Source organism: Pan troglodytes, chromosome 12 (genome assembly GCF_028858775.2).
Source record: "Pan troglodytes isolate AG18354 chromosome 12, NHGRI_mPanTro3-v2.0_pri, whole genome shotgun sequence".
NCBI lineage: Eukaryota > Metazoa > Chordata > Mammalia > Primates > Hominidae > Pan > Pan troglodytes.
In genome coordinates, this window is record NC_072410.2 from 39,204,009 (window position 1) to 39,224,108 (window position 20,100).

The 20,100-nt window shown below is 36.8% G+C and overlaps 2 long non-coding RNA genes across 5 annotated transcripts in view; one reads left to right on the plus strand and one right to left on the minus strand.

Annotated features, from left to right (window-relative positions):
• Window positions 1-1,159: 1,159 nt before the first annotated feature.
• Window positions 1,160-1,908, minus strand: LOC742446 (uncharacterized). The gene is made up of 2 exons (XR_169259.3): window positions 1,761-1,908; window positions 1,160-1,374 (listed from the first exon to the last, which is right to left on the minus strand). It is a non-coding gene; the product is annotated as an uncharacterized LOC742446 (long non-coding RNA).
• A 4,530-nt stretch (window positions 1,909-6,438) lies between these two features.
• LOC134807806 (uncharacterized) overlaps window positions 6,439-20,100 on the plus strand; it is a 415,718-nt gene continuing 402,056 nt past the window's right edge. For 2 of the 4 annotated variants that reach the window (XR_010149082.1, XR_010149080.1), the window contains exon 1: window positions 6,439-6,647. This is a non-coding gene — a long non-coding RNA (uncharacterized LOC134807806). The remainder of the gene's footprint in view (window positions 6,648-20,100) is intronic. The other 2 variants (XR_010149083.1, XR_010149081.1) reach the window with 2 other exon arrangements.

The window sequence follows — 20,100 nt, forward strand, 5'->3', positions numbered from 1 at the left end:
GAAGTGAAGCCTTCTTCCTGCATCTCAACTTAGACTGAATCATCTAGAACCACAATCTGTGGATGTGGCCTTTCTCTGTTTTCTCAGGACTGAGGTTTCTTGGCCCTTCTTTTATATTCTGATAAATAGGAGTGATATCCAGTTATATCTTTCCTAATTTGAGACCCCGAGAAAAGTGGCCTCTATTGAAGACTAAAATTAATTTTAAAATAGAGAATGTTTGTAATTTATCTAGACAGAAATCAAGATGTTAGAGCTTGGCAGAACGTTACATGCTTCTACTTCCTCTATTAGTTTTAATTTAGATAAATTACTTCAGTGACATTTTATGAAACCTTTATTTTCTAGATGAAGGAAAGGATGTTACTTGGCAAGTGACTGAGATGCCTGTGATTTGAATAGAAGATTTCCTAGGGGTTTCCTGGCATAGGAGTAGCTTAAGATATTAAAGAGGTTTGGCTCAGAGAAGAAATGATTTAGCTATTGCTTATTATTTTACAGGTTTTGTATAAGAAAGACTTGATTTTTTTCTTAAATAGCACCAAAAAAACAGGATGAGGAAAAGAGGGAAATAGTTACTCAAATGATGTGATTTCTGCTAAATACAATAGCATCCTTTTGAAATACTGTACTTCCCTATTATGTGACATGTTCAGATCAAGGATGAAAGACCATTCTTCAGATAATACGAAGATGTTATTCTTTCATTGGATGGGATTTTGGCCTAGAAAGCTACTAAAAGGCCACTGAATGTTCTGTCATTCTCCAAAAGAAATGGCCAAACTATTTAAATTGATAAAGTAATTGCCGTAAGTGAAAGGAACTCTGCTGGTGGAATGGGCTTGAAGAGCGCATGTGTGGTCTGAGGGAAAGAACATGGACTTTAGGATCAAAGCCACCTCCCTCTGGGGAAGTTTCTATAAGTTTCACAGTAAAGGTTTCAACATCAATAAAACTAATAATGCCCAGCTTTCAATGTTTGATAATCGACAAAATTGCAGCTATTAATTATAAATTAATTATATGGTAATAGAATGAAATAATGGTCTCAATCAAATGTCATTATATGACAAAAAGAAAAATCAATTGGCAATAGCATCATGACCTTGCTGATTACGTGAGAGTATTCTTTTTTTAATTTAACATTTATTTATTTTTAAAATTTTTATTTTAGATTCAGGAGTACATGTGCAGGTTTGTTACATAGACAAACTCATGTCACTTGGCTTTACTGTTAACGGCACTGTGACATCCACAGTTCCCCTGCCCTGTTTAGGCATAGGAGCTCTGTTGAAGTGGAAGAAAATGCTTCTGCCTTGTGCCTGTGTTTATTTTCACTATTGCTCTTTCTTGTCTCTTGTAACAACCAATTACCTAGGAGCAATGTCAGAACAAAGCCAGATTTTAGAAGTTATTAAGCAAATCATTTACAAATTCTTCCAAAGGGCACATAGATGTATACAAATAACTCTACTCGCAAACTCCAAATTTTCCCAAGTTGAAACTATCATCTTAATCTTGCATTATAGCCAAAGGTGAATGGACCAAAGAACTAATATGATATTGGTTAATACCCATGGGATGTCAACGAAGGAACACAAACTCTGCCCCATTACGTACCTTTGTTCAGTTTGCTTGTTAAAAAAAACTCATCTCTTTCTGTATAACTCTTTGCAATACTTTTCTCTCTGACTTTGCTTGAAGTTTTTGCTTTGACTTTGTATGAAACAGTTTCAACCCAGGATAGGCAACATTCTTACCCTTAAACTTGTCATCCTAAATGTCATCTCTGACCCTGATCATTCTGTCTCAGAAATCTGGTTCTGGGCCGGGCGCGGTGGCTCACGACTGTAATCCCAGCACTTTGGGAGGCTGAGGCGGGCGGATCACGAGGTCAGGAGATCAAGACCATCCTGGCTAACAAAGTGAAACCTCGTCTCTACTAAAAATACAAAAAATTGACCGAGTGTGGCAGCGGGCGCCTGTAGTCCGAGCTACTCCGGAGGTTGAGGCTGGAGAATGGCGTGAACCCGGGAGGCGCAGCTTGCGGTGAGCCGAGGTCGCGCCACTGCACTCCCGCCTGGGCGACAGAGTGAGACTCCGTCTCAAAAAAAAAAAAAAAAAAAAAAAAAAAAAAAGAAATCTGGTTCTGTGGGGAAGAGAGAATCTGATTCGCGCTGCTATCTTTTTATGGGCAGCAGAGCTGGGATAGAACTGATGCTTCCTCAAAATGGAGGATTAAGACTATTTGGTGGTTAGGGGAATTGGTAATAGCCCTACAGTGTTATGGGTAGGGTTTTGCATATATTCGAGTAAGAAAACAAAATAAATGACCAGATCTTGAACATCGGAATTCTTGACCTGATTTCAATGGCTGAATCAGATTCAAGGCAGAAACAAAGAAAACACATTTTAGGAAAGATCATGCTATATTGTCCTAATAGAAAAATCTAATAGAATAATTATTCTAATTATTTTGGAGAATGTTTTACAACAGATAAACTTTTTAGAATCCTTGGAATAGATGACAGAGGATAAATACTTTGAACTGGAAATACTTCTATTTCTAACTTCCAGAGAATCAATAATGCTTGCCTGAATATGATAGTGAATAATGTTTGTCTCAATATGAATATCAGCCTTAACCACCTACATTGTCAAAAGCAAGTCACCTCCTCTCCAATCCTAGCAGTAAATATGAAAATTGAAATAGCTATAAATATATTGACATAGTGCCATGCTTCATATATAATGCAACCTATCAGCACAGTAAATGCATCTCCAGAAAAGAATCCCATTCCTACCAAAAACTAATTACCTTACATACGAAATTCAATATCCTTTCTAAATGCATACATTTGCACATGAGAATAGTGGTTGTCATTGCAATTTGAGCTTCCATGAAAGCCTAATTTAACTCTAAAACTAGACACATATTCTTTTAAAATTAAGTGGTTTCCAGAATGTCTTATTGAACAAGAATTTTGCACGGGATTTTGCTCATAGTTAAACGCAGCTCTGAAAACTGCTTGAGGAGTAAGACTCCTTTACAAAGCCCAGGACTTTGTGCATGTCTGCCCCTAGTTTACTAATCCACACATTTCTTATGCTTAATATAGAAAAAAGAATATGGCAGATATAATTCTAGAATACTAAAAATGTGTAGGTATATGGCCAAAGAAAAAGTCCAGGTAAATTTGCTCTGTGTATTACTACATATGCATACATTTTAAAGTCCCAAACTCTATTTGCACATCACAATCCTGTGAGATATCCAAACCTGTAAGGACCCCTTTTGAATAAATACTGTGTCTTATCTTATTAGTTATCCCTTAGGCCCACACTTTGTTTACATGGCCTCTAAGAATTTGCTACTATCCTAATGTAAAGCAACAAAGAAAGATGACGCTAAGGAAGAGCGGAAATAAGAAATGATATTTTATTCTCATCATATAAAGTAGAAGATAAGCCATTCACCCTGTAGATACTTTTTCTGGGACCTACCTACATTTCTGCCTAGCTCTGAGGTTTCAGGCCCACCCCAGAAAGAAGGAGGCCCCAGGCAGGTCTTTAACCACCAACCACCGGAGAAAATAAACCTTCAATGTTGGAGAATCTCACAGGTACATGTCAATGTACCAAGGGACTGAAACAACTTTTGCCTCTTTGTAAAGGACAGACCTTCACCAGGAGTACAATGTTAGAATTTCTTCCTGCAAGGGTTCGAAAGAGAAAAAAAAAAAAAGCAAAAGTTTATGCTTTCCCTAAAGGCCAACAGAAATCAGTTTCCACCAACTGCATTAGAAAATTCTCCAATTGTCTACACAACGTGAAATCCATGAACAAGGACTAGGTGAATTTGGAAAGTCAAATATCTCTTTCAGACCATTAATTAGGAGAATAGATTGAACGAAAATCAAATTATAATCAACTCAGGAACAAAAATAGTTTTGTTTTCTTTAGGTAAGCCTTTCAAACAGCATTTTGCCTTGAGGAAGTTATATAATTACCCACATATGTCACACAATAAAGAAATTGCCGTTGGTCATCATTATATTTGAATCTCAGGATAGCTCATAGCTGTAAGTTGCCAGCACAGCATGTATTTTATCAAAAATTTAATATTGTTAAGAACAATATTAAATTAAAAGCCAGGGGCAATTGTCAGGCCACGTTGTGGCCCTCTTTCTTACAATTTCCCTCAGTGTCGAAGTGTTAGAAGATGAGAATACTGAAAATTTCTTCATCTGTAAGTGATATTTCAGAGGAACTAAAATCAGGTAACATGTTTCAAAATCATTGTGTCAATTAGCTGTTTTGCCACTTCCCTTAGGCAGGTTTATGAAAATGGATATGTTTTAAATACAACTGGCCTTGTATCATGGGCGAAATCTGAAGCTGAAAGTCAGATCATTAATATTTGGTTCTACAGCTTTTACTTAAAGCTGTGTAAGATTGACCAAGTCTTCGAGTTTACTTTTTACTTCATCAAATAGATAATAGTAGCTCCTTATGTGGATTATTCTGTGTAACAAATTCATTAGTGTTATGACATAGAATACTAACTATAAATTATTATTCAAATCTTAGTTTTTTTTAGAGAAGCTTAAAAGTTTCATGTCCCACACTGTAAGAAATCTCTACCTACTATTCTCTTGTAGCATTTGTAATTCCACATCATTTATTCCGTTGGGCTAAGGTATCAAAACTTTTAATTCAAAATATAATTTTAGTGTTCATAAGTGATAACTCAATGGCTATTTCAGTAGATCAAAGATGAGTACTTTTGATCTAGCAACGCACATTGATTATGCATAGTTTATGGTAAAATTTGCAAAAATATGCTGTAAAAATATCATGCATGGTAAAAAAAAGAAAGAAAAAAAAAGGTAATATAAGCCAAATAGAAATAAAAGTTGCAAACTAGAAACTAGTGTCCAGGGGCAAAACACGAAATTTGCCAACAATTAAATTTAAATTAAGTTAAAATTTGCCAACAACTCAAAATTAGGATAATTCTTTTTGTTTTTGTTTGTCTGTTTGTTTGTTTGTTTTCAGAGTGCAGTGGTGTGTGATCATGGCTCACTAAAGCCTCCAACTTTTGGGCTCAAGTGATACTCCTACCTCAGCCTCCTGAGCAGCTGATACTATAGGTGAGTGCCACGACACCCAGCTAATTTTTAAAATTTATTTCTATCTTTTAGAGCCAAAGTCTTACTATGTTACTCACTCTGGTCTTGAACTCGTGGCCTCAAGAAATTCTCCCATATCAGCCTCCCAAGTCGCTAGGATAATTCTAGAGAAATATGATGTCTAGTTTTTTTTTTTTTTTAATAAGTAGATTAGAAAATGTAGAAATACTTGACATGGTTTCCAGAGGTCAACCATCCTTAGAAGCTGAGTAACAAGCACAAATTAGAAAGTAGAGGTACACTTTCTAATTTGCCACTATCTCCCGTTGTTACCTCTTTCCTTTCCATAAAAGTAAGTTATTTGTCTGGTTCCTGAATTAGAGTCTCTGAATGACAATTGGAAATCTATTAACCCAATTCAACAAAGACACAGAAAAAAGAATAAGAAAATATGAACAAAGTCTCTACAGATTCTAATTGACCCATGTGGGCCACATATTGACCACCATTCTAATGTTTTATGTCCAAAAACATGAGAGCAAGTTAACTATTAGTGGTTATGCAATCTCTCTGAAAATAGCACATTTAAGCAACATGGTAAAATTTTTCTTTACATTGACCACTTACTAGAGTATGCTATGATGAGGCTGGGGTAAGCTGTGGCATGGTGAACTGTCAATATTTGGATCACATATAATTTGGATCACATACATGTTCACAAAAATTGGTCACATGCGAGAGCAACAGCAGGCCAGGAGAGGGAAGATGTTGTTCATGGGAGCCAAACAAGAGATGCAGGCCGGGCGCGGTGGCTCACGCCTGTAATCCCAGCACTTTGGGAGGCCGAGGTGGGCGGATCACGAGGTCGGGAAATGGAGACCACGGTGAAACCCCGTCTCTACTAAAAATACAAAAAATTAGCCGGGCGCGGTGGCGGGCGCCTGTAGTCCCAGCTACTCGGGAGGCTGAGGCAGGAGAATGGCGTGAACCCGGGAGGCGGAGCTTGCAGTGAGCCGAGACTGCGCCACCGCACTCCAGCCTGGGCAAAAGAGCGAGACTCCGCCTCAAGAAAAACAAAAACAAAAAAAAAAAGTCCTGAGCCCTGCCCCGCGGGGAGGCGGTTGAGGCCCGGCGAGAATTCGAGCGCTGCGCGGGCGGGCCAGCAGAGTTGGGGGACCCTGCGCACCCTCCGCAGCTGCTGGCCCGGGTGCTAAGCCCCTCACTGCCCAGGCAGGCGGGGCGCCAGCTGGCGGCTGAGTGCGGGGCCCGCCGAGCCTGCGCCCACCCGGAACTCGCGCTGGCCCGCGAGCGCCGCGCGTTGCTCATCCGCGCCTCTCCCTCCACACCTCCCCGCAAGCAGAGGGAGCCGGCTCTGGCCTCCGCCAGCCCAGAGAGGCTTCCACAGTGCAGCGGCGGGCTGAAGGGCTCCTCAAGCGCGGCCAGAGTGGACGCCGAGGCCGAGGAGGCGCGGAGAGCGAGCGAAAGCTGCTAGCCCATGCAAGGGACTCCATGAAGGTTCTTATGCTTTAATGCTTTATTTTTGTGTGGTTGCCTCCTGCCAGGAGGTGGCGCTTTCCAGAAAGCATCAGCTAGTATAGAGAGGGACCAGAGGTGGGCAGGGCTCTAGTACTCCGAAGATTATATGCCCTTTGTCTTCCGCTACCAGGGTGGATAGGGAAGGACCATTTGGCAAGGGCAGAGCTAGGCATGTCTGAGCTCAGACTCTCCTTAGGGGGGTCTTGCTGCAACTGCTGTGGGGGATGGGGTGAGATTCCCAGGTCACGAGTTGTGTGCCTAGGAGGATTATGGCTGCCTTTGCTGAGTCATGCCGGTTATCAGGAAAGTAGGGGAAAGCCAGAAGTCACAGGCTTCACCCAGCTCCCACACAAACCGAAGGGCCGGTCTCACTCCCACCATTACCCCACCAATAGCTCCGAGTCTGTTTCCAGGTCGAGAGTGTGATGGGCTTGAAAACTTGCCGCGGGTTACCCACCTCCAGCTGCCAGAGAAAAGGGCTTAGTTCTTCCCCTGCCTGTGGAGTCTGCACACCAGATTTGAGCCCTCCCTCGAGTTCTGGCCAGGAGACTTCTCACCCTGTTCAAAGTGTTACAAAGTTCAGCTAGAGATTTCCTTCTCCCTGTGAAGTATACTCCACGCTCCTTTCATCACCCACCTGATGGATCTCTGTGGTGCCAGGAAGGAATGTCCCTAGCAAGGGGACACAGCGAGCTCCCAGGGCGTTTCTGCTGCTTCCTCTACCCCTGCATTTCAGCTCTCAAAATTGGCTCAGCTCCAGGTAAGGTCGGAAACTTATCCCGCAAACAGACCTTCAGCCTCCCCTGTGGGGCCGTGTGTTCAGGAGAGGAGGGTCTCCCTTTACCACTTCCACAGTTGGGCACTCACTGTATTTGTGGTGTCTCCCGGGTCCTGCAGGAGCAGTCCACTTCCTTCAGAGGGCCTGTGGGTCGTCTCCTGAATTTCTGGTTCAAAGAGAGAGAGAGGATGTAATGGCGCACACTTGGAAGCTTATTCAGAATAGGCGAATAGACCAAGCACAGGTGCAAGGGCCAACACACTCTTGTATTAAGGTGATTGAAATTGTCTCTACACCACACAAATGTAAATCACCTTTAGTAATTTAAAGTCGTTTTAACCCAAATCCAAAATGTGTTTATGAGGAAGACAATGTGGTAAGTGGACTATCTGAAATATTTACCTTCCTTTTATTTGTGGTTCATGTGGAGCGGAGTTTCTCAATTTCAGCACTAGTGACACTTTTTGGCCAGCTAATTCTTTGTTGTGGGTAGGGGGCGCTGTCCTATGCATGGTAGGGTGTTTAGCAGCATCTTTGGTCTCTTCTCACTTAATTCTAGTTAACACCCCCTCCCTACCTCCCACCCCAGTTGTGATCACTAAAATTGTCTACAGTCATTGCCAAATGCCCTGTGGGAGAAAACTACCTCCAGGTTAAAACCATTAATGCAGAACATGATGAAAAAAAAAAAAAACAAAAACAAAACTAAAATGGGATTTGGTCACAAAGCCATGGAAATACATCCTAAATTTCCTAAATTTCAGCCAATTCCAAGTAGTTTTGTTCTGTCATCATATACCACCTATGAAGGTGGTATTTTTTTTCATGAAATACCAATTCAAAGTCCTCAGTTTTACTAAATAAATTATAGTAACAACCGTATGATAAAAGATGATTTAGTCATTAAAATGATCTCATAGAAGAACGTTTAGTGTCATGAGGAAATATTTACAGAATCCTAACAAGTTGGGAGAAATTATAATGCACAATGGTATTGTCTTGTTCCAACACTCTGTCTCCTGGCAAGGAGTGTCTGCAATCCATGTTCAGAAAGGGAAATATTTTGTCAGCAGATTGGTTACTCCTCACTCAGAGATAGTACTAGGAGGACCTTAAAAAAAAATCGTGGTTTTTTTTTTTGGCGTCATGTTGATCAGTAGAATAAGAGAGCCAATATAGACGTACAGCTTTGTAATATACAACTTCTGGATCAATACGCTGACCAAAGACAGTTGAGGAAGCAAAAGTTTAGAGTGCTCCAAAAATCCTTAAACATGTAGGCTTGACTATTGTTATTTACATAACAAGGAACACCTTTTCATCTTTAATTATCTCTCTTCATTTCATGTTGGTTAATTCCCAGTTCCTCCCCCAAAGTTCTATATAATTTTGCCTAAAAATTACTGTTATACGTATTCCTCTCTTTATGTTACTATTTTCTTAATCATGGGAAGGGTCATACTGTCTTAGGGAAAGGTCTACAGGGGCATTCTTGGAAGTAATACATTAATATTATTTTATTTTTGAATGTTTGTGAAATCATGTTGGGCTTCTAAATAAAACTATATTTAGGTTGTGTTACATCTTATCAATCCAAAGTCTGTTAAGGGGACTCAGGGTTTCCCTCAGCTTTTTAAATATTGTCCTGCTTCTTGACAATAATATGTATTTCTAGATTGTAAATATTTCTATATTTTTATATCTGAAATGCTATTTGAACTTGAACATCCAAGTAGATTAGGTTGTTAGTTTGGGTTATTATTATTTTCCATAATAATAATGAGGGATCGATGATATTAATTAAATTTGTGTGTGTGTGTGTGTACATGTTTGCTCCAAAATTTTAATTTTAGCCTTCTGCTATAGTATTCAAGTTAATTTAATTTTGGTTTCCATCACTGTCTATCTTTTTACATTATTTAAAATATATTAATGTACAGGAAAAGTCATTTAAAAATAACAAATATAATGAAAATGTTTTAGAACTAAATAGAGTTGGTGGTTGTCCAACATCATGAATGTATTAAATGCCACTACATTTTCACTTTTAAAAAGTTAATTTTATTTTATATGAATTCAATTTTAATAAAAAATACTATATTGAAGTTTTTTTCTTAATGATATCTCTAGTGTGTATGTATATACATGTTTTAATATATAATGAAGACAATCACAATCAGTTCTCAAGAGGATTGCTACATGAAAGTATAGGCATTAAATACCATTGAGTCCAATGCTTTTGCTCTGGTGCTTCATAGGTGAAGAAAGGGAATCGGGAAATGTCAAACAGAACAGATTCATTTGTTTGTATATGCATGCAAGGATTTTTGCTGCTAACACGTTTGTCAATTACTAAGCTAAGACAAACCCTCATTTAGCAAAAGGGCTATTAAGGCCAAGAGAAACAAATGTTTTTACCAAGGTCACTTACCTTGTACCAAAGCCCAAACTAGAATTCTTACCTCTCAATTTCTAAGTAATGATCCTATTCCAAACACATTAGCACAGTGTCTAAATGTGTACTGAAACAAAGAATGGATCAAAGGTATTTGTTTGTGGAAGGATGTAAAGAACCTATCAGTGAAGAGCTTCAGTCAAATTTCACAGAAATACCCATCTAACCAGGAGACAGACCTATACATAGACGTTTCCTTGCCAAGGAAGAATTCCACACCTGCCTTTGGATTAACAAATGCAGTGAATTCGGCATTTTGGTCACACAACACTAGAGTAGCAGCAATGATCAAGGTAGAGGATGAGCACACAGAATGTTTTAGTAATATCTACTTCAAGAGTGTGATGCATATAATGTCATTCCAAATAAGGCCAAAGGACTACAGTGCAAGGATTTTCAAAAGGCATAGTAAAGCAGGTGGGGAGTTCTGTTTCCAAGGTCAATGAGCTGTTAGGCATTGATTATTGGCTTCATCCTTCTTAACTGTTTATGAAATACTTGTCAGTAAAATGTCCTTTGGTACGTTAAAATTATTTTTTCTTGCTTTTTGATTTTTTTTTATTTATTGTGGTTATGTGCACCATAAAATTTGCCATTTTAACCATTTTTAAATGTACAATACAGTGGCATTAATCATATTTACAAAGTTGTGCAACTTTGACCACTGTCTATCCAAAATTTTTCATTACCCCAAACAGAAACTGTACCCATAAGGCAATATTATTTTATCACCCATTTCTCTTGGATCCTAGTAACTTCTAATGCTTTTCCTTCTCTGTAAATTTGCCTGTTTGAGATATCGCATATATAAGTGGAATCACATATTTGTCCTTTTGTGTCTGGGCTTGTTTTATATATAAGACATTATCTTTCAGAGCAGTTTTAGGTTCACAGCAAAATTGAGAGGAAAGTACAGAGATATCCCATAATACTCCTTGTCCCCACACATGCATAGCCTCCCCCATTATCAACATCCACACTGGAGTGGTACATTTTTTGAAGTTCAGCTTACATTGAAATCTCAAAATCGCCACAGTCCGTTATTTACATTAGAATTCACTCTTGGTGGTGTACATTCTATCGGTTTGAACAATGTATAATGAATGAAATGATCCACCATTATAGTACCACACAGAATAGTTTTACTGCCCTAAAAATCATCTGTTCTCTGCCTATTTGTCCCTCCCTCACCTCTAACCTTTAGCAACTACCAATATTTTTACTCTCTTTGTATTTTTGCCTTTCCTGGAATGTAATATGATTGGAATCATACAGTATGTAGCCTTTTCAGATTGACTTATTTCACTTAGAAACATGCATTTAAGTTTCTGCCATGGTTTTATCTCTTTTTAGCACTGAATAATATTTCATTGTCTGGCTGTGCCACAGTCTATTTATCCTTTCACCTATTGAAGAACATCGTAGTTGCTTCCAAGTTTTGGCAATTATAAATGAAGCTGCTATAAGCAACCATGTGCAGGTTTTTGTGTAGATACAAGTTTTCAACTCCTTTGGGTAAATATCAAGAAAGCAAAAAAAAAAAAAAAAAAAGAAAGGGAAATAAACAGAAAAATAAGAAAAAGCAAGAAAAAAGGATGAAAAAAGGGAGAGAAGAAAAAGGAAATAAGTGGAGGAGAGAAAAGAAAGGCAAAATGAAAGGAGAAGGAAAAAAATTGAGAGAGTAAGAGAAGAAAGAAAATGAATAAAGTCTGCTGACACTTCCACAATGGCTTACAGTAAAGAGACATGTATATAGTGCTCACATACATGAAAGATAGTGATTGCAATGTGACTGTTAAGCTTAGCTCTTGTAGCTAACTGTGATGGTTAATTTTATATGTTAACTTTACTCCTGCACAGGGTGCCAAGATTAAACGTATTTCTCTCTGTGTTTATGAAGATGTTTTTGGAAGAAATTAGTATTAGAATCATGAACTCAGTAAAGCAGATTTCTCTCCCCAGTGTGAGTGGACATTATAACATCTTTTGAGGCCCTGAATAGAACTAAAAGGCATAGCAAAGAGGGATTTATCCCTTTTTCTTTCTGCCTGGCTTTGAGCTGGGATATTAGTCTTCTCCTGCCCTTGGACTGGGATTTACACCATTGGCTCACCTGCTTGTCAGGTCTTTGCACTTGGACTGAAATTAGAACACTGGATCTTTTGCGTCTTCAGCTTGCAGATGGCAGATTGTGGGACTTCTTGACTTCCATAATCGTGTGAGCTTCTTCTTCATTGTAAATCTCCCTCCTCTTTCTGTCTTTGTCTCTGTATCTGTCTCTTGATAGATGATTGATAGATAGATAGATAGATAGATAGATAGATAGATAGATAGGATAGATCTATAGATAGATAGATGATAGATTAACCAATCTCTTATTTTCATTAATAATGTGGTATAGTATATTAGTCAGTGTTCTTGTGTTCTCCACTTACACACTATACAACAATATGAATATATCATTTTGTCTCTCCATCTCCATTTATTATGACACAACCCAAGAGTATATAGTTAAATAAAAAACTATGTATTATTCTGCATTTAGATTATAGCCCTTTACTTTACTCACATTTCTATGTGGGTTCTCTGAAAATGATTTGGATGTGAGTTAAAGTGTAGTGAATGGTGTGGCAGCTTTGCGATACTATTAGCCTATCAAGCACGGTCTGTGGGGAAAAATAAATTGGTTATGGGTATTCTTCTTTACACCCCAGAAATGAGTTAACCTTGCCTTTTTGTCAAGCACTGTGCTTAATCAACATGCTTTTGACTTTGGTAGAGACACATAACAATGCTCTGTTAGATCTGGCAGTTACTTACATTTATTTTTATAGGACATAGTAAATATGCATTTGTAAGTTATTATATTCAAAAACAGAATACATTTAGATCATTTTACAGTTTGTAAGAGAATCCTCACGTGTTGCCGAGTTATCAGCTCTCTAGGGACACCTGAAATTGCCTAATTTAGTAGAGAATTCCTCCCCACTTAATCTGTTTAAGTTTTCATAAAAATATACTTGTGAAACCTATAGATTTCCTAGAAAGAGTTAAAATAAGAGTCATATTTCTGTGAATAAAATGATATTTTTAATTATTTAATTAGTTAACAGAGTTTCTGAAAGTTAAATAAGTATCAGTCATGTGCCTGGATAAATGCCAGTACCATGCCTAGGTCACTAAGAAGTGGAATGACTTTATGCACATGTGCATGCACACACACACACGTAATGACTTTACATATATCTATATCTATCTGTCTACCGATCTATATATAACTATGTGTGTATAATTGTCCAAAAACAATCAAACATGCACATTGGACCATGGGCTTCCTCTGGGGAGCCATTTTTGAGCACACTAGTAACAGTTTATAATGGGCAGGCAATTATTAGGCAATAGTGAATCATTGATCTTTTACTCATGCACTGGAGGTCTCAAGTGGCAGTTGAGTTTTTCTTTTCTTTCCTAATTTATCTTTCAAATATCGCATGCAGACTTGACTTCTGAGCTCTAAATTTAGATCCAAGAGGATACTCCCTGCTTCATCATCATCATCATCAGCAGCAGCAGCAGCAACAGCAATATCAACAACATCAACATCTTCATCATCATAGCTACCGTTTTAGTGGGTGTCTACTTTATTCCAGCTCCTCTTCAAGAACATTTTTACACCAGGCTTTAATAATAATAGGGCCATTATGATATTCAGAAACTGTTCCAAATCAAAATGCCCAAATATATAACAGTCTATGAGATGTCAAACAAAAATCAAATCGGGATTTCATAAGTAGAGACTTTATTCAAAAGAATTTTTACAAAGAGCGTTGAACAGACTATTGCAATAGGAAAAAATTCTCTCGTGATAAGATCTACAAGTATCTCAAGAATTAGACAAAAAGGGATTTTCTTTTATAGGGAGGAATAAATAAGGCTAAAAAGAACCAGGTGTGTGGAAGTGGGATGAAAGCATAGTATTATCAAACAGTTGATCAGAGGATGTTTTATTCTGATGCCAGCCTGTTCTCAAGAGGGACAGTTGTATGGCTTAGGCTGAGGGTGGGTTAAAGTTCAGGGACCTCGAAGAAGAGAAACTTAACTGAAGTTTGATTATCAAGCATTTTGTTTTTATTGATCAGTGGGGACAAGAAGTTTAGTTCATCGTTTATGAAACAAAGAATGGGAGTTTGAAGGCTATGTGTCTGAACTTGTAGTAGGTTAAACAAAGAAGGCTCCACATCTTTGATCTAAGTCTTATGGGGAGGGCTGTTCCTTTGGTTTATGCCTTTTCCAGAGCACAGAAGAACAGAGCAAATTCCTCACCTTGACTGTTTTCTAGAGTCATAGGGCTCCTGCAGAGTTCAACATTTTCAGATTTATTATATTCATGCGTCTCCACATCTACATCTCAGAAAATGGCATTTTTTCTAACAAGTACATGTGGTCTTCGGAGGAATGTTGTCAAATTGTAGATAACAAGATCAGCATTTGCCTTAATACTGCATATATTTGTTGCCCATGGAGCTTTCATAACAAATATAAATGGTATTTAATATTTCCAGTGATGTATTAATCAGAATATTGAAATTGGTACAACTATTTCTCCTCTTAAACATCACCGTAATGATTTTCTACATTGTAAAGGATCTGCTAAAAATCCGCAGCCAGGCATGTTATTCTCAAGGACAATTATTAATATAAGTAGATAAAACTGGGAATTTTCAAAGCATCCTCTGAGAATATAGACCAAAGGAAATGATATATTGCTATTAAAACAGCAAAGACAACACTATAATATTGATGAAACACTGTGCAGGAAAATTGGAAATGTATTCAGTAGTATTTCACTCCTAAGTTTATTATCTATATTCAAATTCAGTAATTAAAAATGAAATCCATTCACCTTAGGGTCTGAAAGTATTCTCAAAAATGTCAAAAATTAATTTCAATAATGGCAAATCTGAATTGGATATGCAGAAACCCAAATTCCAATACTCTTGATGTGTGTGGATATGTGGGTATATGTACACATATATACATATATATTTATCTCCTTATGTATGTGTATGTTAGTATGTATAAATAGATATAATGTGTGCATATACACAAACCACATATATATACAATCTACATTGACATGTCATTGGATTATCTTTTGAACACATTATGATATTCGCCTGGTTCTCTCATTAATGAATAAAATTTTTAAAATCTATTTATTTTAATCTACATGATTTCACCTTTTTAGACAATCTTTTTTCCCCAAGAAAATTGATTTATAAACAATAAAACAGACATTTGAAAACTGGTTTTTCTGGTTCCAAAGCCTAATGGTTTTTGCGTGCTTTATGCCACCTTTTCTCCTGTGAATCTGGGAAGCTGGGGAAAAGTTACCTGCATTCTCGCTACACAGAAAGGAAACTGAACGTCTGAGAGAGCATTTCCTCTCAGAGACAGAGGCAGTATGATTGTTTAAATGGAATATGCATTCCTGAATCTGTAGTGTTTGAACTCCTTTTCTGTTAGTCTTTTTTACTAAATAATTAAACCGAGATGATGTTTTCCTGTAGAGGGGATATGGGCAAAACTTTGAAGTGGTACTGCAAAGTAAAGAAAGAAATAGCAAGAGGACTTTCAAAAAGACAAAGCAATAGAAGAGAATGAAGTGTGATGAACACCAGCCAGAGGATTTGAGGGCTGGGATGAAGAGATTTGATTAGCTAGCTCAGGGGAGAAAGAAATCAAAAGGCAAGGTAAGCCATTTGAAATCATGAATCGAGGAAAGCCCAAATTCAACTGGGGCAGGAATTACATTTTCTAAGCCTCATAATACTCTTTTCAGCCAGATAGGTTAGAAAAGAATTATTCTACTCTAGCCTCCACTAAACTAATAAATATCTACCCCCTAACGTAATAGTTTAGAATTAAAATGTAAAATAAAATCCTAAACAACAGGACTTTTGTACATTGTTGAACCTTTATTAAACTATTATTAAGAAATTGGTCCAAAAGATATTGCTGGAACCACAAAGGTGATTCAGCTAAATACTGATCAAAAAAAGAGAAAATCAAGGAAGAGGATAATAAAGTTGAATTCAATTATAATGGCTTATTCTGTTACTGAAAAAAAAAAAAGACTAGGAAAAATGACTCTCAAAAATCCTTATTTATTAAATTTGTTTTATTTGACCACTGCAGAACTATTTGAGACAGGCTGCTATTTCATCCTGTTAGTGCAACTGCTATAATGCCAAAGTGAACCAAATATTCAGATAAATGGTTGATAAGTTACTGGCAAAGATGCTTCATCACTAAATACTAAACTTGTCTACAAACTGAATTGTATCTTTGTAGAAGAAAGAGGAGCTTAGAAATAGAATAGGGCTGTTTTAGATAGTGGTCTGCAACCATAGACTTGCACAGCCTCCAGGATAATTACCATATTAATTCATTGATTCTATGTTTGCATATTCCCTCAAATGCATTTCAAAACATCTGTGTGCGCAGAGTTTCATAACTTGCAAGAATTATGGTACTATCTTTGTTAAGGTCAAGATATGACAAATATTTATTAAATTGATTTGCCTTCAGTTTCAAAATTCAGAATGTCAGTGGCTAAGAAAAAGAAGTAGAAAAGAGGTAATTTTTGATGCTTTCTCTTTTCCACCAATTTTTACTTAAGAATATATTTCCAAGTGAATTTCACACTCCTGTTTATTTTATACTCACATGGAAGAAGTTATAATATGTTCCAGATAAACATAAATCATATATAAATGTGTTTTAATATCTTTGTATTTTTCTATGAAAATTTCTTTGTGTGATAATTTAAAGATACCTTTAGTTTCTAGCAAAAAATCCCTTTGACAAACATTAAACCACATTTGCAAGAAGCTCCTGGAGTACTTAATTTTCATTCAGAATCATTTCAACCTAAGCATGAATTTATAGGTTTATTCATTAACTTTTTCACATTTTGAACAAATATTTATTGAAGAGCCTGTGTGTCTGGATCTGTGGTCTGTACTCTGAAGGTAGTATTAAATGATACAAAGGAACCCCAGTAGGTTCTTAATCTCTAGTAATGGTTAGTGTAATGGAAGACACAGATGTTACGTGTACAATTAATTATTTGACTTATGTCTTATAATGCTGTAAATGAGAGGACAGCTATAATAAAAATCCTACTTGGTATTGCGATTAGGTGTTATATACTCTATGTTATATTTAAATTATTTTTAAAAATTAAGGCTAAATTTATATGGCTGTTTTTAATTTTAAGTTTATTTCAGTCCTTCCCTAAGTTTATGATAAGCACCTTCTCTTGGAAATAAAAATATGAATCTGAATTTAGACAAATGTGAAAATAGCTTAGGTGACACACTTTTCCCATATTGTCGTTTTATGGAAAGTATATAAAGAGTTATTTACAAAGATTTCATTTAAGAAAGACAGTTTTATACAGATGATAGAAAACTCCAATGTTTCAAAATCTAATAAAAGGATAATTTATTTTGTAGACCATAACAAACAACAACAAAAAGACAGAAACAAATATCTAAGTAATTCATCAATACTTAGAAACATAATTATACATTTCTAAAATGATTTCAAATTGTTTTAATTTCATTTGGAAGAGTATATATGATAGTAATCGGGAAAGTTCTGGAAAAAAGTGTAAGATGCCAGAGATGAATTTGAAGATATACTTACTAAAACTTTAAGATTCTCACATAAGACAGATCAATAAAACAAAAAGGTTATTAATTAGATCATTGGCAACAAATATAGATAAATTTAAAAAATGCTGGCGCTCCATCACATATCATATAGCAAAATATATCACACATGTGTTAATGATACAAATTTAAATTATAAAATTGTGTGATGACTAGATAATTTTAGTCAAGGTCTTTATATTACTGTGGTGAAAAATAACTTCATAGGAAATATGTCAGAAAAGTCAAAGTATAAGATAAATTTGATTTAGAAGATGTAAAATATCTATGACAAAACTATAAAATATTTTTAAATGATGAAAAATATGTTACATGTATAAGAGATTAAAGATAATTTTTTTTTTTTTTTTTGAGACGGAGTCTGGCTCTTTGGCCCAGGCTGCAGTGCAGTGGCGAGATCTTGGCTCACTGCAACCTCCGCCTCTCAGGTTCAAGCGATTCTCCTCCCTCCCAAGTAGCTGAGAATACAGGCATCCACCACCATGGCAGGCTAATTTTTGTATTTTTAGTAGAGATGGGGTTTCACCATGTTGTCCAGGCTGTTCTCGAACTCCTGACTTCAAGTGATCCGCCTGTCTCGGCCTCCCAAAGTGCTGGGATTACAGACGTGAGCCATCGCACCTGGCCTAAAGATAAATATTTTAAGGTATACTTAGCCTTCACAAATAAGTAAGGCACTTTAAAGAAAACAAAGAACATGAGAAAGAAACAAATGGGCTAATTCAGCTGTCAACATACAGAAGACTTACCAACTGCAAATGAATATGTGAAATGACTTAAAGCATTATAATTAATAAAATGAATACAAATAAAAGCGATAATTTTGTCTTTCTACAAATATATATTGACTGTTTTCTGTCAGGTTCTGTTTTTAAGGTTTGTTTATGAAAACATAAGTTACATTATTATAAGGCCGAGGAAGAAGATAGAGAAGGGAGTAAGTGTATGTGTATGTGTCTGTGTGTAGAAGAATAAGAGATGGGGAATGTTTACCAAAAACATGGTAATTAGAAAATTAATTTGCAAACAGATTATATTGGAATGAAACTTGAAAGATAAAGAATCATGCAGACAGAAGAGCTGCTGGCTTAAGGTAAAACAACTGAGTTATGATGATAAAGAACACAGAATTATTTCAAAATATAAAGGAAGCTAAGGTGGCAGGGGTGAAATAAAGTCAAAAAAAGTGGAAGGGGGTGAGGCTGAATGGATACATTTTTAGATTAAGGGAGTGGCGTTGAGATTTGGAGCTCAGGGAAGGACTTCAGATTTCACTATGTCAAGGAAAATCATTGACGAATTTGGGGCTAGGGCAAGGCCACTGTGTGGAGTCCATGTTTTTGAGGTGGGATGGCTCAAAACTGGGACTATGAAAGATACGTTCATGGGTGAAACATGATCACAACTTGGAACCAGATAGTAATTGCTTATCTGGAGAGAAATGGGCAGCTTCACATTCCATTGTAGCAGTAATAACAGGACTTGAAGAAGAATATGTTTAGACAAAAAGAAGACGTGAATTAAAGCTAACATTTTAATTTTTTTACTGAGCATTTAGATAGAAGGTTGATTGAAATGGTTCTGACAAGATCTCCTGAATCAGCTTCACTGAGTCCTGCGTGTCCAGCTCCAAAGGACCGCAGCTTCTCCTGAAAACTTCTCATAGCACTGGGTTGGGAGTTGGTGAGAGTCACTTAAGAGTTAGGGTTTGTCTTTGTGGGTCCCAGTACTCCCCACCTGTTCTAATTGTCCTTGTTCTTGCTATATTAGGCTTCCCTTTCCCAACAGCTGGTCTGGCAGACCTGTTGTGACTTTATGCACAATACCAGACACAAAACGATAGTCCTGCCTTGACTTCTCCATCAGCTCCACTAATCTCTGTTATAAACCTCTCCTGCTTCATCACTTGTAGTTGTGCTGCTTCTCTGATCAAATTCTGATGGATACAGATGTTTCTGTTCATACAAAAGAAATGAGAAAACATGATTACAGATGAGGCAGATTGGTGGGCATAATAAAACCAAAAGATGAATTTCATGTGTTTGCCCCCATTTTACCACTAAATTGTTAGGCAAGACCATAAGCTTGGTTTTAACAGAGGGTGGGGAGATGGGGCTTTCCAGAGCTGGGACCGGATTTACTAAAAAATGTACCAGGAGATCTGATCACTGTCCAGTGAAATGTGTGGCAATTAATTTATAATGATATATTGGATTGTATCATTTTTTACTCAGAATTGTTAGTTAACTGACAAGTCATCAAGCAAAATCCCAGCTGAGTTTTGAATTTTAGCTTAGCAAATACTGAAGAGATTTGAAATAAATAATATAAATGAGGCTATCAAATATTGGTACTTATTACTCCTGATTTCTATTTTGAATTAATGTAAAATTTCTAAAGCATATTACAATCATACTTATACTAATAACTAATTTTATAAATCATATTGTCTTAGCAAAG